General features: G+C 34.9%; 1 long non-coding RNA gene across 1 annotated transcript in view; it reads left to right on the top strand.

The window, feature by feature from the left end:
• LOC129462342 (uncharacterized) overlaps nt 1–7,778 on the top strand; it is a 97,395-nt gene extending 89,617 nt beyond the window's left edge. Inside the window, exon 3 of the long non-coding RNA XR_010115397.1 lies at nt 7,534–7,778. This is a non-coding gene — a long non-coding RNA (uncharacterized lncRNA). The remainder of the gene's footprint in view (nt 1–7,533) is intronic.
• The last annotated feature ends 10,740 nt before the right edge of the window (nt 7,779–18,518 follow it).

Here is an 18,518-nt window from a genome sequence, read left to right as displayed (position 1 = left end):
GCAGTTTTTGCCCAATGGGCAAAAACTGCAGTTACTTTTGCACCAATATGATGAAATGGCCTTGGACACCAGCTGGACCATTTGCCTCATGGGCAAATTGCCCCTTTGCTTTCATTTCATATGACACATGACTTAGACACACTCTGTTATTTGTGCACCTATGATTTTTACTGCACTTGCAGGCGGCAAAGACATGGGCTCTTTGTGGATATCCCTAAGATTTATATATTTTTTTATCCTACCAGCTCAGATGATCTCCAACCCTTTCCCTGTCTGCTGGCGAATTGCCAGGCCAGTCACTAATTGTAACCTTGGTTCTGCCAGCTCCTTATGACTTACCATATGGTTTTCATTCCTGTTATGCCCCAGGGCCAAGTTTCTGGTGGCCTTTAAAGCAGTTTGTCTGCTTGCATAGGGCCTCACTTTGACCCTTTAAGGTCCCACCTACTTCCTTTTCTTTGAGTTGGCACCCCTTTGGGAGGAGGGAAAATTTTTCCTTCGTCACCTGTGAGTTTTTCCCCCGAGCCCCAAGTCCTCCAGAAGTTACTACATTACATCAAGAGGTTAAATAAACACTGCCTTCTAGAATGCAAGGGCTGCTGTTTTCGTGAGCACATGAAGGCTTTTCATGAGTATTCCTCTCACTTTCTCCTGTAGCCTCCCTTTCTCTAATTACTTCCATCTTCTCAACATGCATCAAAACCTTCAAGGTCGTATTTGAAGGGGTGGAGAAGGGAGTCCAGCCCCTTCTGGCAGTTAGCTGAAAAACAGGCTTCTCATCTACTTAAAGAACATGGGAAATGGGAATATGAGGAAAAAAATCATTTTGTTGCTAAAATGCTTTAAGTAAGAGTCACTATAAATTCATAGAGACAAAGATATAGGCCAGCCCAAGGCTGCAGGCACAAGAAACCCATAGGACAGAGATGAAATGTTACGGTAGGTAGCTAGTCAGGCATGAGCAGGGCAGCAGAGCCTCCCCACCCACTGCCACAGCCCACACCAGAATGTCAGGCAACTATAAGGTGATGGTCAGATGGTTGTTAACTGTCTCTTTAAAATAATAATTTGTCACAACCAGCGCCAGGGAAGGACAATCTTCTGATAGATAGAAAACACAAGAGTCTGGTGATCAGCAACTTCCCAATAAGATCTCAGGAGTTGGGTGACTGAGCTCAAGCATGCACATTAAAGGGAAGAAACGGCAGAGTTTAACTGGTATATGAACTTTCTCTAGAAATGCCCCACTGGTAAGAGAAGAATGCCTCAAGTGAGCATGAGTACAACTCTAGTAAACACACTGTGCCTGCTCCTTCCTAAGTGCTAGCAGGCCACTGATCATGGAGACAGCCAACCCATAGAGAAGAATCAGGGAAAAAGTAATGCAAGAACCCAGAAGTATGCCAACGTACAAAACCCCAAGTCAAAAGGTCAAACCATGCACTTGATCTCTTAAGTTGCCCACTTGGCCTTCTTCCAAGTGTACTGTATTTCCTTTCACTCCTGCTCTCAAGCTTTTTAATAAACTTTCACTCCTGCTTTAAAACTTGTCTCGGTGTCTTCTTCTGTCTTATGCACTTCAGTCAAATTCTTTCTTCTGAGGAGGCAAGAATTGAGGTTGCTGGAGACTGGTCTGGATTCTCCACCACTAACAAGAGCAATAGGATATACCATATAGCCTAGGTGTGTAGTAGCCTATACTATCTAGGTTTGTGTAAGTACCTTCTATGATATTTGCACAGTGAAAACTGATATGGTTTGGCTGTGTCCCCACCCAAATCTCATCTTGAATTCCCACATGTTGTTGGAGGAACCTGGTGGGAGGTAACTGAATCATGGGGGCAAGTCTTTTCCATACTGTTCTCATGACAGCAAATAAGTCTCATGAGCTCTGATGGTTTTAAAAAGGGGAGTTTCCTTGCACAAGCTCTCTTATCTTGTCTGCCGCTATGTTGAGATGTGCCTTTCACCTTCCACCATGATTGTGAGGCCTCCCCAGGATGTGGGACTGTAAGTCCACCAAACCTCTTTCTTTTGTAAATTGTCCAGTCTTGGCTATGTCTTTATCAGCAGCGTGAAAACATACTAATACAACAACATTGCCTAATAATACATTTCTCAAAATGTATGTCTTCCACTTACATGACTAATTTTATGTTTATTGCTTTTCCAAGTATTTTAGGGAGCACATCATTATATACTAATGCAAAGCTGATTTTCACAGGAAGTTAGTACTGTAACGTAACCATGCATTTACTTTAAATACCAAAAGATAATTTTGTCATTTAGGTATGTTCTTTGTCTTGTAGGAAGAAAGTCTAATCAAGATGTGTAAGTGAACCCAGAAATTGATTTAGCAAGAAAAATATAGAATTAAAATATGTAAAAGGCTTGAAATCATGTATAATAATGAATTTACAGTTGGAACTCTTCAAGGCATTGATATTTCCTGAAATCACTTCTCATAATCTTCTCTTGGATTTCCACATGGTCAGCTTTCTCTTTTCCTCCACTCTCTTTCCTCCTTCCCTCTAGTATGTATGTATGTCTACATATGTGTGTCTATATGTGAGAGGATGTGTGTGTGCCTTTGTGTTTATGTATGTATGTGCATATGTTTATCATAACTTTAGTAAATATAAGCTTTTGAAGTCAGAGATTTTATCCTAATTATGAGACGTAGTCTTATAAAGGGACATTATCACAATGTCTGGGACATTGACTCTGTATTAAGTTTGGTGTTTGTAATTTTTGTATTTGATTGATTGTGTGTGTGTATTTAACAGGGAGATGGATAGAGCTGGAGGGTATTATCCTTAGGAAACTAACACAAGCACAGAAAGCCAAATACCACATATTCTCCCTTATAAGTGGCGGCAAAATAGCTAAATGATGAACACATGGACACATAGAGGGGAAGAACACACCCTGGGGCCTATAGGATGATGGAGGGTGGGAGGAGGGAGAGATTCAAGAAAAATAACTATGGGTACTAGATCGAATACCTGGGTGATAAAATAATCCATACAACACACCCCCATGACACAAGTTTACCTAAGTAACAAACCTCCACATGTACCCCTGCGCTTAAAATAAAAATTAAAAAACAAAACAAAACAAAACAAAACAAAACAAACAAAGAAAAATACCTTGTAACGCCTACAGAAATACAGAAGGACAAATGTAGAATACATTATACAAACAAACAGAATTTCAGATTCCAGTTCCAAGTCAGATCACCACCAGCTGGAATACCCTGGACAAATTCACCCATTCTTTGCAACAGAATGTACACATGGCTTAATGAAATGTACTGGACAATATCTTATGTTAAATAATTTTTGTTTGTTTTGTTTTTTAAATAAACATATTTATGATTTTGCCAAAAGAGTAGATTTTAAATGCTCTTGCCACAAAAATAAAATGCATTAACTATGTGAGCTGATAAATATGTTTATTTGCTTGATGCCAGTAACCATTTTGCTATGGATATATATATAGATAAAATAATTTTTGTTTTAAAAAATATTATTTAATCATACTGTATTGTATACTTTGATGAGAGTCAATTTTAAGTGTTTTCCCATCCTCCAAAATGGTATGTGAGGTGATAGATGTGTTAATTAGTTTGATTATGGTAATCATTTCACAATGTATACATAAAACATCACATTGTATGCCTTAAATATATACCATTTTTGTTTGTCAGTTGTGTCTTGATAGAGCTGGGAAAATGAAAAATAAAAAGACATCACTCTCTAAGTGAAAGCAGGGCTGATTTATATGTCTCCAAATTGTTTCATTTTGAAAATTCTATATTTTATATTTAAGTGTCATGGGCAACTGCCCAGCTGGCCAGTCCTTAATTTGACTCTTACCATATGTAACAAGATATATTCATGTTGGAGAATATATAGGGAATTATTTTCTCCTGTTTTATTCTCCCATCTTTTCTCTCATTACATCTTTTTACTTCAGGGCTTTTTAAAAACATAGTTATGGCACTTATACTACTAGTGATATTTTCATACTAATTATAGCAATATGTGAGCACTTTTCAGGACCAAATAAAACATGTCTCCAGACTTGATTTTGATCTCATATTTCAAATTGAACTTCACGTTTTTTTTAGATATTTGTAAATATATCACTGCAATTGCAAGGTTGATGTTAGTGGTGCTTTAGTTTATATAGCATACACTTATCATATCAGCTATCACATCAGTTAATAGATGTGTCTCAGTCCCATTGTTTGTGTTTTAGAGATAATATTTTTATTTTTATATTTTTAATTTCCTTTTTATTGTTTTGAAATTAATTTCAATTTATATTATAGAAGGGTTATTAAAAATTGTAAAGAAAAATTGCCAGGCTCTGTCAATTATATGTAGATTACATGAATTGCAGCTTACTAATGGATTAAGTCTTAAACATCATCTTTTTATTCTAAATATGAGTATACTGACATATCCCTGCCACAAATAAATGAGAGAAATTGACATTAAAATTTGTAAGTAAGATGCACAACTTTGACAGTTTTCAGGATTTCATGAAAACGTGCTATACACATAGACACATTAGCATGTTTGGTTTCCATTTAAAATCAGTTTGTTACTATCAATTTGAAAATCAGCTGAGTGAAAAATCTTTTAATATGAAGAAGCTGCTCTTGCATCAGATTCTGGAAGTTACACAGAACATTGCTCTAAATCAGAGGTTGGAAAAATTTTTCTGTGTATTAAACAGTTTAGTTTTATTGGGCATATAGGCTGTGTTGCAATTAGTTAAGTTTTCTGTTATATCAAAAAAAGTAGCTTTAGACAATATGTAAACAGATGAATATAACTATGTTCTAATAGAGCTTAATTTACAAAAACAGGTGGAGAGGTAGACTTTACCTACAAGCTATAGTTTACAAACTTCTGCTTTAGAGGAGGCAATGGAAGAGAAGAAACAAATTATCAGAAGCTTTTAACTTATATAAATATTTTAATAATTATTTAGCAGTTTACTGTCCGTCACCAATAAAAAAATCTTAAGCATTTTTGATGTTAGTATACATTTTTGTAATTAATTTATTATAAGAGCTAAATAATCTCATTGCTATTTTTGATTTAATAGAAATATCCTTATACTATGAGGCTTAAGTGAAATTTACAATTCTATATACAAACAGGGTGTTTAACATTATACATTTAATATAAAGATATTATTCCCCAAATATTGGGGAAAGTGTAGTGCCATATTTTAGGGTTAAAGCTGAGCTAAGTATGAAACCTGTTTTCTGAACACCTGTTTTCTTCATCCTCCTCCTTAGAGTCCTTCTCCCCCCATCTTTATGGTGTCTGAACTGATAAAAATGAGCTGCATTTGCTTTCTTTATTGAAATACTGTCCTCGCATGACAAGACTAAGTGAAAGAGAACATGTTTTCCAGGGGAAGAAAGCATGCACTATTGCACATGTCTAGCTTCAGTCTAGGCTTAAGAGTAGAAATCATTTTCTTTTATATTTGTGCCTGATTAGCTTAGCTCTCTAGAGCATTAAAACACAGATTTCAGGAATAAATACGGCTGGAAATAAACAGCTCAGGCATATATAATACTCTGCTATCGCCCTAAAAACTTAATTAGAAATTAAATTAATTATTGGAGGTTGGCCTCATATATTTACATCTTCTCAATTTAATAATAAAATAAAAGAGTTTATATTCCCAAGGACAAAGAGAACTGGAGGAAAGGCCACAGTGGATCTGATATTTCAACAAAATTTGAAGACTAAAAGGGAAGTAGAAGAGCGGTAAACTGATTTAGGAAGCAAAGTTATTATCTGAGTGACTGCAGTGTGGAATGCCAATGAGCTAAAAGCCGATTGTGTCACGGAGCCTTGTATAGTCTCATGGGAAGAAACTGAGTACGGCAAAAGGCTGGGATTGGAAAGAAAGACTTGTCAAAAATCTGAGTACAGTGCAGTTAGAATCTCCAGATACTATTTATCATTGGGAGCCATCCAGCAAGACCCATTTTCTACATGGTAGAGAACATGGTATAGTCTGTGAGTAATTTGAATGTGAGATACTTCAGATGCAGAAGCACAGGCCACTCCGGAAGTCCGGAGTAAGTTACCTGTTGAAAACTGAAGGATTGATTAAAAACCTACGCATCAACTGTGGCACATTCACCTCTTCCTGGGTCCAGCTTTTGCAAAGCAAATGGGTAGGTTTATACCCTATAAATAAGAGAGAGGCAAAATAAATTCCCAGGTACACAAAAGGTCACCAGCTCAAGGCACCAACAAGTTTACTGTGATCCTTGAGGATTGAGTTCTGTAAGAAGATCTCCATGTATGAACGGGAGAAGTGTGAAGAACATTAAATAGCTATATGTTTGGTGAGTGTACCTTTGGCAACATTTTTGACACATATATGGCCGATCTATTAGAGCATTTGGAATAAAAGTAGAAACCTTATTTAGAAAAAATAAAAAGAAATAACTGCAAGAAGAAACAATTTAAAGGGGTTAATTTTGAGAACTGGGGTTGAAGTAGATATAGAGGCATTGGCAAGTTGCTTTTCACTGTAAGTATTTTTAGGCTTTATTTTATCTTTTTTAATTATGGGCTTACGCTACTTTAACAAAGTACTTTTAAAAATAATATTTAGGAATTCAGAGATAAGACAACCATTAGTTTACCAATTGTTCCCTTCAATTGTTTGCTTCATTTATAACTTGCCTTTGTTGATCATTCATAAAATCATACATATTTAAATACCTATATGATTGAGTTAATTATTTGAATAAGACATATTATTGGAGAAATATGAAACCTTTTTTATACCATTTACATAACAGGACTTTGGACAATAGAAAAAAGTTGAAAGATAAAAAAGTAATAAGTTAAAATACTTTTGGTGAAAGGGAAAGAAGTTAAAAGGAAACAGGTAAAATAAAGTTGCTTTTTTAAAGATAGGGTCTTGCTCTCTTGCCCAGGCCAGACTGCAGTGGCACAGTCATAGCTTACTGCAGCCCCAAACTGCTGGGCTGAAGTGATCCTCCAGCTTCAGCCTCCCAAGTAGCTGGGACTACAGGGACAGGCCACTAAACCTGGCTAATTTTTAAACATTTTTGTTTTGGTAGAGATGGGGTCTTGTTATATTGCTTAGGCTGGTCTCAAACTCCTGGTCTCCAGGGATCCTCCTCCCTCAGTCCCTGAAAGTGTTGGGATTATAGGTGTGACCCATTACACCTGGCCTAAAGTTGCTTTTAAAGAAGTGGATGTCTGTAACAGAGCAGAAGCAGAATAAAGCACAGCAAAGAAACGGAAACCTTAAGGCATGAACACTTTGAATTTTTAGGTTTTCAAATAAATTATAATCTGTAGTGGGTGCTACACAGCAAAAACGTAAATTTGTAACTGTCAAATAAAAACACTAATACATGTTGTTAAAAATATTGTCCTGGAAGCATAATTTATCTTGTACCTTCTGGCTGAAACAGGCAAGGTATTCATCAAGACCGTTTCTTCTTTCTCACAGGGAGCTAAACAACATTTACCAGCCTACCACAGAGTTATGGGGGAGGAGGTTATATGACGAAGCTTTAGACAACAAAAAGCGATCAGAAGGTATGTGCTTTACTTCCAGTCTGTCCATAAAATCTTCCATATGGTTTCCTCTAAACTCTTTTTAATTTCTTTTGCTTGATACTAATGATCACTGAACTCTTGGAAGTCCTTTGTGATAGATGGCAGAATTCCAAATGAAGGAAGCCTGGATACAAATATCACCATTGCTTTGAGAAACATCAATCAGAGACATTTATTTTTACTCTGTATGATCAAAAAATAAATTTCCATCTCATTTGAGCCATTACACAGTTTTTGGCCTGTGTGTTACAATAACAGATATATTTTAACTAATACATTACTCATATGAAATTAGTGAGATGTAGCAGCAGGTAAAATAGTGATGTCAAAATAGGCAAATGACTCTCCAATTGAGATCTTCCATGGGAGAGTATGCGAGAACACTGAAGCGGAAGAGGTGTGCTCTCAATTTGCCAAAAATAATCCAATTAAACCACTAAGAAACATGAAAAGGGAGATTTCTGGATTAAACGTGATTTTTTAAAGTGTACAATGGTAAATTGTTCTCAAGAATGGTTGTAGCATGTAATATTCCTACCTGGAATTATAATATTCTGTGATTGGTCTTTCCTCCCCTTAACTTTACTAGTTCTTTATTAGTTCTTTCTCTTCTGGTGCTTATTATCTTTTTCTTATTAATGCATGAGGATATTTTGTATGGTAAGGAATTATATTAATAAATGTTATGTACCATATATACTAATATATATATTTTTATTATTTTATTATATATATATATATATATATTTTGAGACAGGGCCTTACTCTGTCACCCAGGCTGGAGTGCAATGGCATCATAATGGTTCACTGCAGCCTTGACTTCCCAGGCTCAAGTAATCCTCCTACCTAAGCCTCCCAGGTAGCTGGGACTACGGGCAAGCACCACCACACCTGGCTACATTTTTAAAATTAGTTGTAGAAACAGGGTCTCATTGTGTTGCCCAGGCTGGTCTAGAACTCCTGGCCCCAGGAGATTATCCCATCTCGGCCTCCCAAAGTGCTGGGATTACAGGCGTGAGCCACTATGCCTGGACTACATTTCCTAAAACTATTCAAAAATCCAATTTTTATATAATACTCAGCATTTGAACAACCACCTTTAGAGTAATATATTAACCTTCCATGGCCATGGATTTTCTTGCTATAGAAGAAAAAGTGCCCTTCAGAGTGTCTGTGCATGATCGTTTACACCAACCCTCAATGCGAGCTGGCATTGTCAAGGCATTCGTATATGCAAACATCCATGAGAGCATACTTTTAGAAATCCAACCTCTAACCAATTTGGGGAAATATCATATACAGAAGTAATCTCTGGCACACATTGAGTAGTTATGACTTTTTAAAAATATTTATTTATTTATTTATTTATTTAGAGACAGAGCCTCACTCTGTTGCCCAGGCTGGAGTGCAGTGGCACAGTCTTGGGTCACTGAAGACTCTGCCTCCTGAGTTCAAGCAATTCTCCTGCTTCAGTCATCTGAGTACCTGGGATTACAGGCGTGCACCACCATGCCCAGCTAATTTTTGTAGTTTTAGTAGAGACAGGGTTTCATCATCTTGGCCAGCTGGTCTTGAACTCCTGGCTTCAAGTGATCTGCCCCGCTCAGCCTCCCAAAGTGCTGGGATTAAAGGCGTGAGCCACCCACCCAGCCAGCTATGATATTTTAATAACTTGAAATTGAAAATAATTATTATTTACAGGCATCCTGAGTACCTTTCACACATTTTTGTTTTTGAAATTGGACATGATAAGTAGAAAAAGGTAGTTTAAAATTAATTGTATCTAATTAACAACTAATGTGGCTTTAAGCCTCTTACAATCTTACATGGGATTACTATTATAATTTCTATATTTGTAGTCCTCTTAATTTTCTAAGTGTTTCTGTAATTATGATTCAACTTGATTCTCATAGCCGCCTAATAAAAAGAGATTATTACTTCTAATCTATAGATTAGATTAAGTAAAGGAGATTTATTTTTCTAGGTTAATATAACCAAGTGAATCTCTATGTCAAACCACTGTCTCCTTCTCCTTTCTCTTCAAATATCATTTTCATCAATGCTCCTTCATAAATGTTCTTCAGAACATACTTTCCACAAGATAATGTATAATAAAATGTTCAATGTTATTTAGAGAAAATATGCCTAAAATGCTAAAAGTATAAGAAATTCTACTGTAATTAGAATGTATATATGTCGATTTTCTTTAAATAGAATTCTCCAAAATGATTCTATTACAGAACTTACTTTTCATGTAATACCTATTTACATTTTAGGAATATAACTTTAAATCCAAAACTTACAGAATTCTGAAAGCTCGTATTTCAAAACATTTTGTTCCTCTTTAAGTGTTGTGGATCATTTCTAAATATCAGAAAATGAAATCTCCCTAGATATTTACTCTTGTAATATAATATACTTACTCTTATAACTATTGATCTTGGGTAGTTCTAACATGTCTCCATCTTATATAGAATTTTACTCTAAATTTAACTGCAGGCTTGGCAATTATTTGTGTAAAATAAATTAGCAAATATTCACATTTATCTTCATTTATCTATTCATGTTTTAAAAATGTTTTATCATGTGGCAAGTTTTTTGGTAAGCACCTGGAGGTAAACAGTGAACAAAAGATATGCAAACCATGCACTTTAGAGTTATAAATATTGTGTAGGAAAAGATATGGATTGCTCACAGTTATTAAATGCTTACTAAGGACCAATGGGCATGCTACATACTACATATATATATATATGTATATATATATATATATATATATAAAATCTTACTTAATTTTTCAACCTAGTTAGCTATGTTTTATTCTTATGCTCTGTAAAGGAAAGATCTCAAAGGTTAAATAACTTTTGGACAAGGTCACAGAGACAGGTAATGGCAGAACCAATATTTGAGGCCAGAATATGTGTCTGAATATTAATAAATGCTACAAATAATTAGATGAACAATATTTAAGAATTTAAGCAATCTGAACATACAAATAAAAATGTATTTAAACAATTTATATTTGACAGCTCTTACCTAAAACATAGCCAGAGGGTCTCTACAGGGTAAAACAGAGTTTCATGGTATCCCCGTCTTATTCAGAAAGAACTGTAAATTCTGCTTATGGTTCTGTTTTTATAACATTAATAACACCAGTGTCATCCTGTGACACTAAAATAGTAATAAAAGCTGTAATATTCTGGAAGTAAAAGATGGTTATAAACAGTTATATGTGTTGTAAAGGAAAGAACAGGGTGCTATGACAGTTTATAATAGGGGTCAGCTAATCCAACCATGGACTATGACAGTACAGTTGCAATTTGATATGTGATTAAGATTTAACTGGGTCCAGAGATGGGGGCAAGCATTCCACCAAGAGGAACCAAAAGAACAAAGCTCTGTGACAGGATTGAAGGAACTTGAATGAGGATCGGGAGCTAAAGCATAGTGAGGAAAAGGAAAATTAGTCTGAAATGAGTAATAAGAGGGTCTACCTAAACAACAAACTGAGAGAGACTCCCTAAAATAAAATGATATTTACTCAGGAATGGACATTGCAATGGGAATACATGTGCCACAGTAAACCTTGTGCATATTCAGGAAGGTAAAGAAAGACGAAGGTTTTTAAAGGAAAAATGAGGAGGATTATAAAGTTTTTTGAGATAATTATTCTTGGCTTCAAGGATCAAGAGCGTAGGTGGCACCAGTTCAAGGTTTGATAGGTAGTTGTTGGGCAGATGTTCTTGCTGAAGTATTTCTTTCTGTGCAGGTTGAGATGGCCTTTGCACAAGGTTTTAGTTTTTGTATAATGTTTTTTGATAATTCTTGTTATCAGGCATTTCTGCATGTAAACCATTCTCTTCACAGCCTTCCCTGGCAACATTTGTCAGGGTTTTCTAAAAAGTGGTGACTCTACTTTGATTCTGACAACGTTCACAAGAGAAAGAAGGGATCTCCTCCAGGCAAATCTTTTGGACCATGAATTTAGCTATGATACCAAATGCAACAAGGTGTGATTGCAGAGTTTAAAGCTGTATAACATAAGCAGCTACATTTCATGAAAGATCATCCTGGCTGCTATGTAGCAAATGAATCCAGAGAGACCCAATGCAGGAAACACAAGCCCAGTTGGTGGGCTGCTCAAAATTTAAAGGAAAGACTGTACTCATCTGTGCAGTAGATGGTGTTAATAAAAGAGGGGAGAGATGGCTCAATGCAGAATATATCCTGGATGTGTATTTTCATGTAGGAGGATGAAGGAAAATGATGTGTCAAGATTTCTAGCATTTTAATCAGGTATAACAAATAGAATTTACCCTGTGAGAACACCAAGGGAGTGAAATGTTTGTGATGAGAGAAAAAAAAAATTAATTTTGGACTTTCGAAGTATGAGAAAAATGTATAGCACATATAGGAATATATAAGTAAAGCATCTGAATATAGACGCTTGAAAAGATAGGTCTGGGCTTGATGGGAAATTTGAGAAATATCTGCATTTGGTTATTTTTGTAAAGAGTTGAGACTAAATGAGATTGGTGTGTACAGAGAGAGTGCAGAACAGTAAAGCACAGGTTAAGAATCCGTGAAATATTAACTTAGTTTCATGTAGGCACTGATAAGGGTGGCCAAAAGTTTAATGTCAGAAAAGTATTAACTTCGATTAAATGCTGTTAGGAGGCCAATTATGTCCATTAAATTTAACAGTGGGTAGCATACTAGTGACTTCCTGCAAAGACATTTTATGTAATGTTGTAATAGTAATCATACCACATTGAGTTAAAGAGCACATTGATTGGTGGAGAAAGACGAAAGACAGAAAGGAGGAAACTCTCCATTTGAGTAAGAACATTGTCTATTCAAAGGTAGTAAGAGCTAGAACATATCTGGGGTGTCCTGCAAGGTCAAAAGGTGGTATTGTTTCTTTGGATTTTATGCTTCATTTATTTTTTAATTTATATTTATTACTTTGAACATACAGAAGAAAATAGGCAATTATAACCTGTATCTAAGTACCCAGTACTGGAATAAAAGAAATACTACAATTTACTTCTGATAAACTTTTCTGTTAAAAAAAATATTGCTAAGTTTCCACTCCACCTCATACTTTTTTCTCCTTTTCTCCAAAGAGGCAATACCTTACATAAAGTATGTGTGAATGTGAATCAAAAATGCAGTTTTGCATTTTTAGTTTACATGAGCTTTAAAATAAATATAGAATTTTGTTTTATGCTTTACCATTTATAAAAACTGTCATATTCTCAGTCACACACTGAGAATGTGTGTGTGTGTGTGTGTGTGTGTGTGTATGTGTGTGTGAATTTAATCTATATATATACAGTTGACCCTTGGGCAACATGGGTTTGAACTATGAGGTCCACTTATATGTGGATTTTTAAAAATAAAGTGTTTGCCCTGTGATATGTTTTGGCTCTGTTTCTCCAACCAAATCTTATCTAGAATTGTAATCCTTACATGTCAAGGGAGGGGCCTGTAATTACCACATGTTGAGGAAGGGCAGTGATTGGATTACTGGGGTGGTTCCCTCAGGCTGTTCTTATGATACTGAGTTCTCATGATATCCCATGTTTTTATAAGTGGAAGTTTCTCCTCCTCACTCTCTTGCCTGCCACCTTGTGAAGAAGGTGAGGAAGGTGCCTGCTTCTGCTTCCTCCATAATTGTAAGTTTTCTGAGGCCTCGCCAGCAACAGGGAACTGTGAGTCAATTAAACCTCCTTTGTTTATAAATTACCCAGTCTCAGGGAAGTTCTTTATAGCAGTGTGAAAACAGACTGATGCACCCTGTATCCATAGGTTTCACATCTGCCACCAAACACTGATAGAAAATACAGTATTAGCGGGATGCAAAACCTGCCTATATGGAGAACCAACCATTTAGATACAGGTTCTCTAAGGGGGCCTGCGGACATTGAGTATATATGAATTTTGGCATATGCAAATGTTCTGAGATCAGTTTTCCATTTACAAAGAAGGATGATTGTACATGGATTATGTATAGCTTTCCCAAGATTTAATTTTAATTTGGTTTTTAAATAATAAATGATGTTGTCATCACCATCATCATAATCATAAGCAGTACTTATACAATACTTACCATATAGTAACAAGCACTGCTCTAATATATAAACTTTGCATATATTAATACGTTTATTGTTAATATCAGCCCTAAGAAGTTTATACTATTTATAATATAAATTAATGCCATTTTATAGATAAGGAAATAGAGGCACTAAATTTTAAATCTCATCCTTGTTTTGTAGATGATAAATGATGCAGTCTGGATTTCAGTGCAAGAGTCTAGCTCAGAATTAGTGCCGAGTCCTCTACTACAAGGTCTCACAACTTCACTTACTACTAGAGTTTCATTTACTTTCTTTTCTCATATATGGAAATGGAAGTACCTCCAGCAAGTAACCTGGAAGAAGTGGACTAATATCAGAATGAGAAAAGAAATGCATTACATTTTTAAAACAACAATTGAGGAAAGTACCCTGAGTTGTTGATCGTGCAAAACCACATAGAATTACCAGGGACTCCTGACCATTTCTCAATGTGTCTTCATGATGAAAACAGGCTTTTAGGTGATATTGAGCTTGGGCTGAGAACCAGGGAAGTTCTGCTCTCTACATTTCCTCAAAAGGAAAGAATAAACGAATAGATTTTAAAAAGCTTTTCTTGGATAATGATGTCACCAACAGTGATGAAAAGGGCCACTTCACAGCATGAAATTAGGTTCTTTCGATTAGACAGAAGGTTACATAGTTCAGCTAATGTCACTAGTAGCTACTTGCCAGTTAAGTGGCTTTTTCGTTCCTAAGAAATCTGGGCTAAGACAAGTTTGTACTTTTTCTTTCTCCATCTTGCCAAAGAGCTTCAGCTAAGTTTCTACATGCTTTAATGTATAAATCAGGAACTTAAATTAGTCTTGCCAAGTATGTCTGTGATTTCTTTCTACCAATCTGAAACTTTGTTGTGATGTTCCAAAAATCTTAAAGAAACAAGAGTATAACATAAGAATGCTGGTGTTTATTTAAAGAAAATGATTACCATTTTACTTTTTTTGTTTCTTTAAAAAACTTTTTAAAGCATTATTCCAATTAAGAAAATGTATGCCAAACAACCTGTTTCATGTATAGTGAGGAGAAGACGCTGTCAAAAAAGGCAAGTATTTTCACTTTAACGCCCATATATTCACTCCTACCTGAAGCTTAAATGGGAGCTCTAACACGGGCAGAATGTTGTTCTGAATGCAGTTCCTGCTTTTGCATTTAAGGACTAACATTCTGAGACTGTTTAGAAGCTGGGGAACTCTTTAAACAACATAACGAAAATAATAGCAAATAAAAATGGTAATCATATTAATAACAGAGGTTGCATTCCAAAGAGGTGTTTTTGCATACTTTGACTCTTATACTAGGAAAATTGAGACATGGCAAGACATTTCCCATTGATAAAAACCGTAAACATTTTGTTCTGTAAACTTATTCAGTTCAATCAGTGAAGCATGCACCTTAATCAAGTACAGTGAATGGGGAAAACACACAAATTGCAACAGTAAAGTTTGTTTCTTGAGTTGTAGAGCAATCTAAAATTATGAGCAAACCAGACGTCTATGAAATTATGCAACATTTTAATCAATTGTGCCCTGAAATGCCTTGTCAAGAGAGTAGACAAATCATTAAAATCTGCAGCTCATTTATAGAATAGTTCATATTGATCATTTGATTATTGTCTTGATTACCAATGGGAAACTACACATCAAAATTCATCCTATTTACTTCTAACTTTATATCTACTAAAAATCCCAACCAAAGAACCAAGACAATAAATTATCATATAATTATATATGATATAAATGTGAGGTGAAATTATATATATGATATATATAATTATGTTATATATACACATATAATTATATATCTCTCATATTATATATATGAGAGATAAATAATCTCAGATATATATATAAACACACACACACACACACACACACACACACCAATATCTACATTTCCTTAAAAAGAAAGAATAAATGATAAATGAATGGATTTAAAATAGCTCTTCCTGGGTAATGATGTCAGCCTCAGTGATTAATATACACACATATATATGTATATATAAACACTTTTCACAAACCTCATACATTCCAGAGTTCATTATTAACTACCTCCAGGGCCCAGGTAACACATGAAAAGATATTCAAGTAAATGCTGACTGATTTTGAATGTAGCCTTGAATTCTGCAAATATCCCATAAGTCAGGAGAAAAATAAATGAATTCTACATTTTTTAGCTGTGTAACTACACACGATTTCCGGGTACTATTCTTAAGCAAGACCTACAAAAACTCCTCCATGACCTCATCAATTTGCAAAAGGATTCAAGGTTGTTTCAGATTCTTTTCTTTTCCTTTCTTTTTTTATGGTTGGGAAATGAAGTTCTCCATTTCTTTTTTACATGAAGCACTTAGAGGAGTTGAGCCTTCTTCCTTTTATAATGTAAAGTCAATAATTTTATCTAATCATAGACTTTATAATAGAATAATTATAAATGTGAGGTGAAAAAGCATGACTCTTCCTTTGCTGTGTCTTGCTGTTTATTGTTCCTCCATCCCAGCTAACATTTTATATCACTATTCTCACTGTTCTTTTATTTCTAATTCTTCACATTTCCAATTTAGATGATAATCACAGATTACTCTCCCATATCTCCCATGATTCATTACACAAGTACATAATTCACAAATATATACACCCACATGCATAAACACACACTTTTAGTGGTGGATTAACTTCCAAAAATGTCAACAATATGATTAGAGCTATGAATCACAAAGTACGTAGAAGGGCCTTTAATTTTAATATAACATGCTCTGTAGGTTGTCTTTTGGTGCCAAGCCACCCACAGGCCCTCATTCAAAAAGTATAAAAACAATGTGGAAATATAAAAAAAGAAGTAAAAGTACAACGATGTAAAAAGAACAGTGTGAGGATGTGGAATTGGGGTGGGGCGAAGTAAACAAAAATATGTAAAACCTTATCCGAAACACTTTGTACAATATGTAGACCCAAACTTTTATCAACCTATGATACATGATGGTGCTTGATTACCAATGGGTAACTACACATCAAAATTCATCCTGTTTATTTCTAACTTTATATCTACTTAAAATCCCAACCAAAGAACCATGCCAATACATTATCATATATATGATATCATATATATGATAGAAATGCAAGACTCCTTAAGTCTTGCCTTTCTAAATGTTATAGCAATAAAATTTCTAAGAATTAATAGTCAAATCAATTTGAGCTTTATATGATGACCTCATGTTCAGCAGCAAGCTAGTGCTCTGGAAATACATGAAAATAAAGCACCACTTCACTTATTTTTAAATATTAAAGGTAGAATGAGATGGTATAGATGGTGAAAAGGCAGTCCAATAACCTTCCTGGCTTTCCTGCATATAAATCACAGTTTTCTCTAATATTGAGTAATGAAAATGTTAGGTATCTTAAAACAGGCATTGTATATGAAACAGAAAATTTCTTGCTGTCATTTATACTGTGTGTCAGGTCCTGCGGATTTGCAATGGGTGATCTAAAGGAGCATAATCTATCAGAGAACAGGGACATGGTAAAAAAATGTAATCGAGTACTTGCAAGAAAAGTATTATCTTGAGCCAAAGGCTTTTAGAGAAATTTAGTTTGGATCACTAGACAGATATTGACCACATTAATGAGGTATCTGATTTAGCTCAAGTAATGTTAATAATATTTGCAAAGACTCAAATTAAGAAGTCGTTTGGTAAGTTAAAAGAATGGACATTAGGTTAGTGTGGCTGGACATTCATTATAGTCAGAAATAATGTGCAGAAGCTGATTATGAGCAATTCTGTAAGTCATATCCAAAAGCCCTAAAATTGGGAGAAAAATCATGCATTCAAGATTCTGTTCCCCTATAAGTACGTGATCTAGTGTATAAGCTAATTTCCTATATTAGTTTAAGATAGTTTATTCTTATTATTCACTTTAGGTAAGTTTTTATCATGGATATGCATCACTATTATCAAACTTCTATTATCTATCTAACCATCAGTTGTTTACTTTTTTCCCTTTAATGGTTTAACATAATGAATTGAGTTGATAGGTTTTCTAATGTTGAATCACCCTTCAACTTCTGGTCGTGATGTGTTCTTCTGCCCACCTGGAGTAAATATTCTAATGTATTATTTTGGATGCTTCAATCTATAGGGTGACTGAGAGTGCTATTTTTTCTCTAATATCTATTTTATCACTATCAGTTCAGTAATAAAACCTAACACTTTAGCTGAGGATGACATATACGTGGAGACTGCATCCCTCACCCTTCTATATAACTAATATTGGTCAGGTGACTGTGTTTTAGCAAATGATAGATGACAAGCGGTATGTGCACACAGATTATGGCCTTTGAAGGAAGCTGCTCACTCTTCCTGACTTTATTCCTAATTCTCCTACTTTGGAATTTGGATATAGTCGTAGTAGTGCCTTATTACTGACCATGTATGCAAAGTAACTTAGGAGATGGAAGAATAAGGAACATAGAAATCTGAGTCCCTGGATGATCTAGGGAATCAGAAGCGTCCTGTCTTCTTTTACAACCTACATATGGAAAGCTTGTACTAAGGGAAAAGGGAAACTTTAAAAAGCGATTTCCTCTCTCTCTACTTGATAGTAACTTATATACCATACAAATTATCTGGTTTTAAAAAGTTTGATAAAATTTAGCTATAGAAACATGTAGTGCTAACTTAAGGATAGATCTCCCTTTACCTTCCTTTAAAAATACTTTTATCAAAAATCAAATCTGAAAAAAA

This window comes from Symphalangus syndactylus, chromosome 14, assembly GCF_028878055.3.
Source record: "Symphalangus syndactylus isolate Jambi chromosome 14, NHGRI_mSymSyn1-v2.1_pri, whole genome shotgun sequence".
Classification (NCBI taxonomy): domain Eukaryota; kingdom Metazoa; phylum Chordata; class Mammalia; order Primates; family Hylobatidae; genus Symphalangus; species Symphalangus syndactylus.
This window is presented reverse-complemented; position numbering and strand designations above follow the sequence as displayed.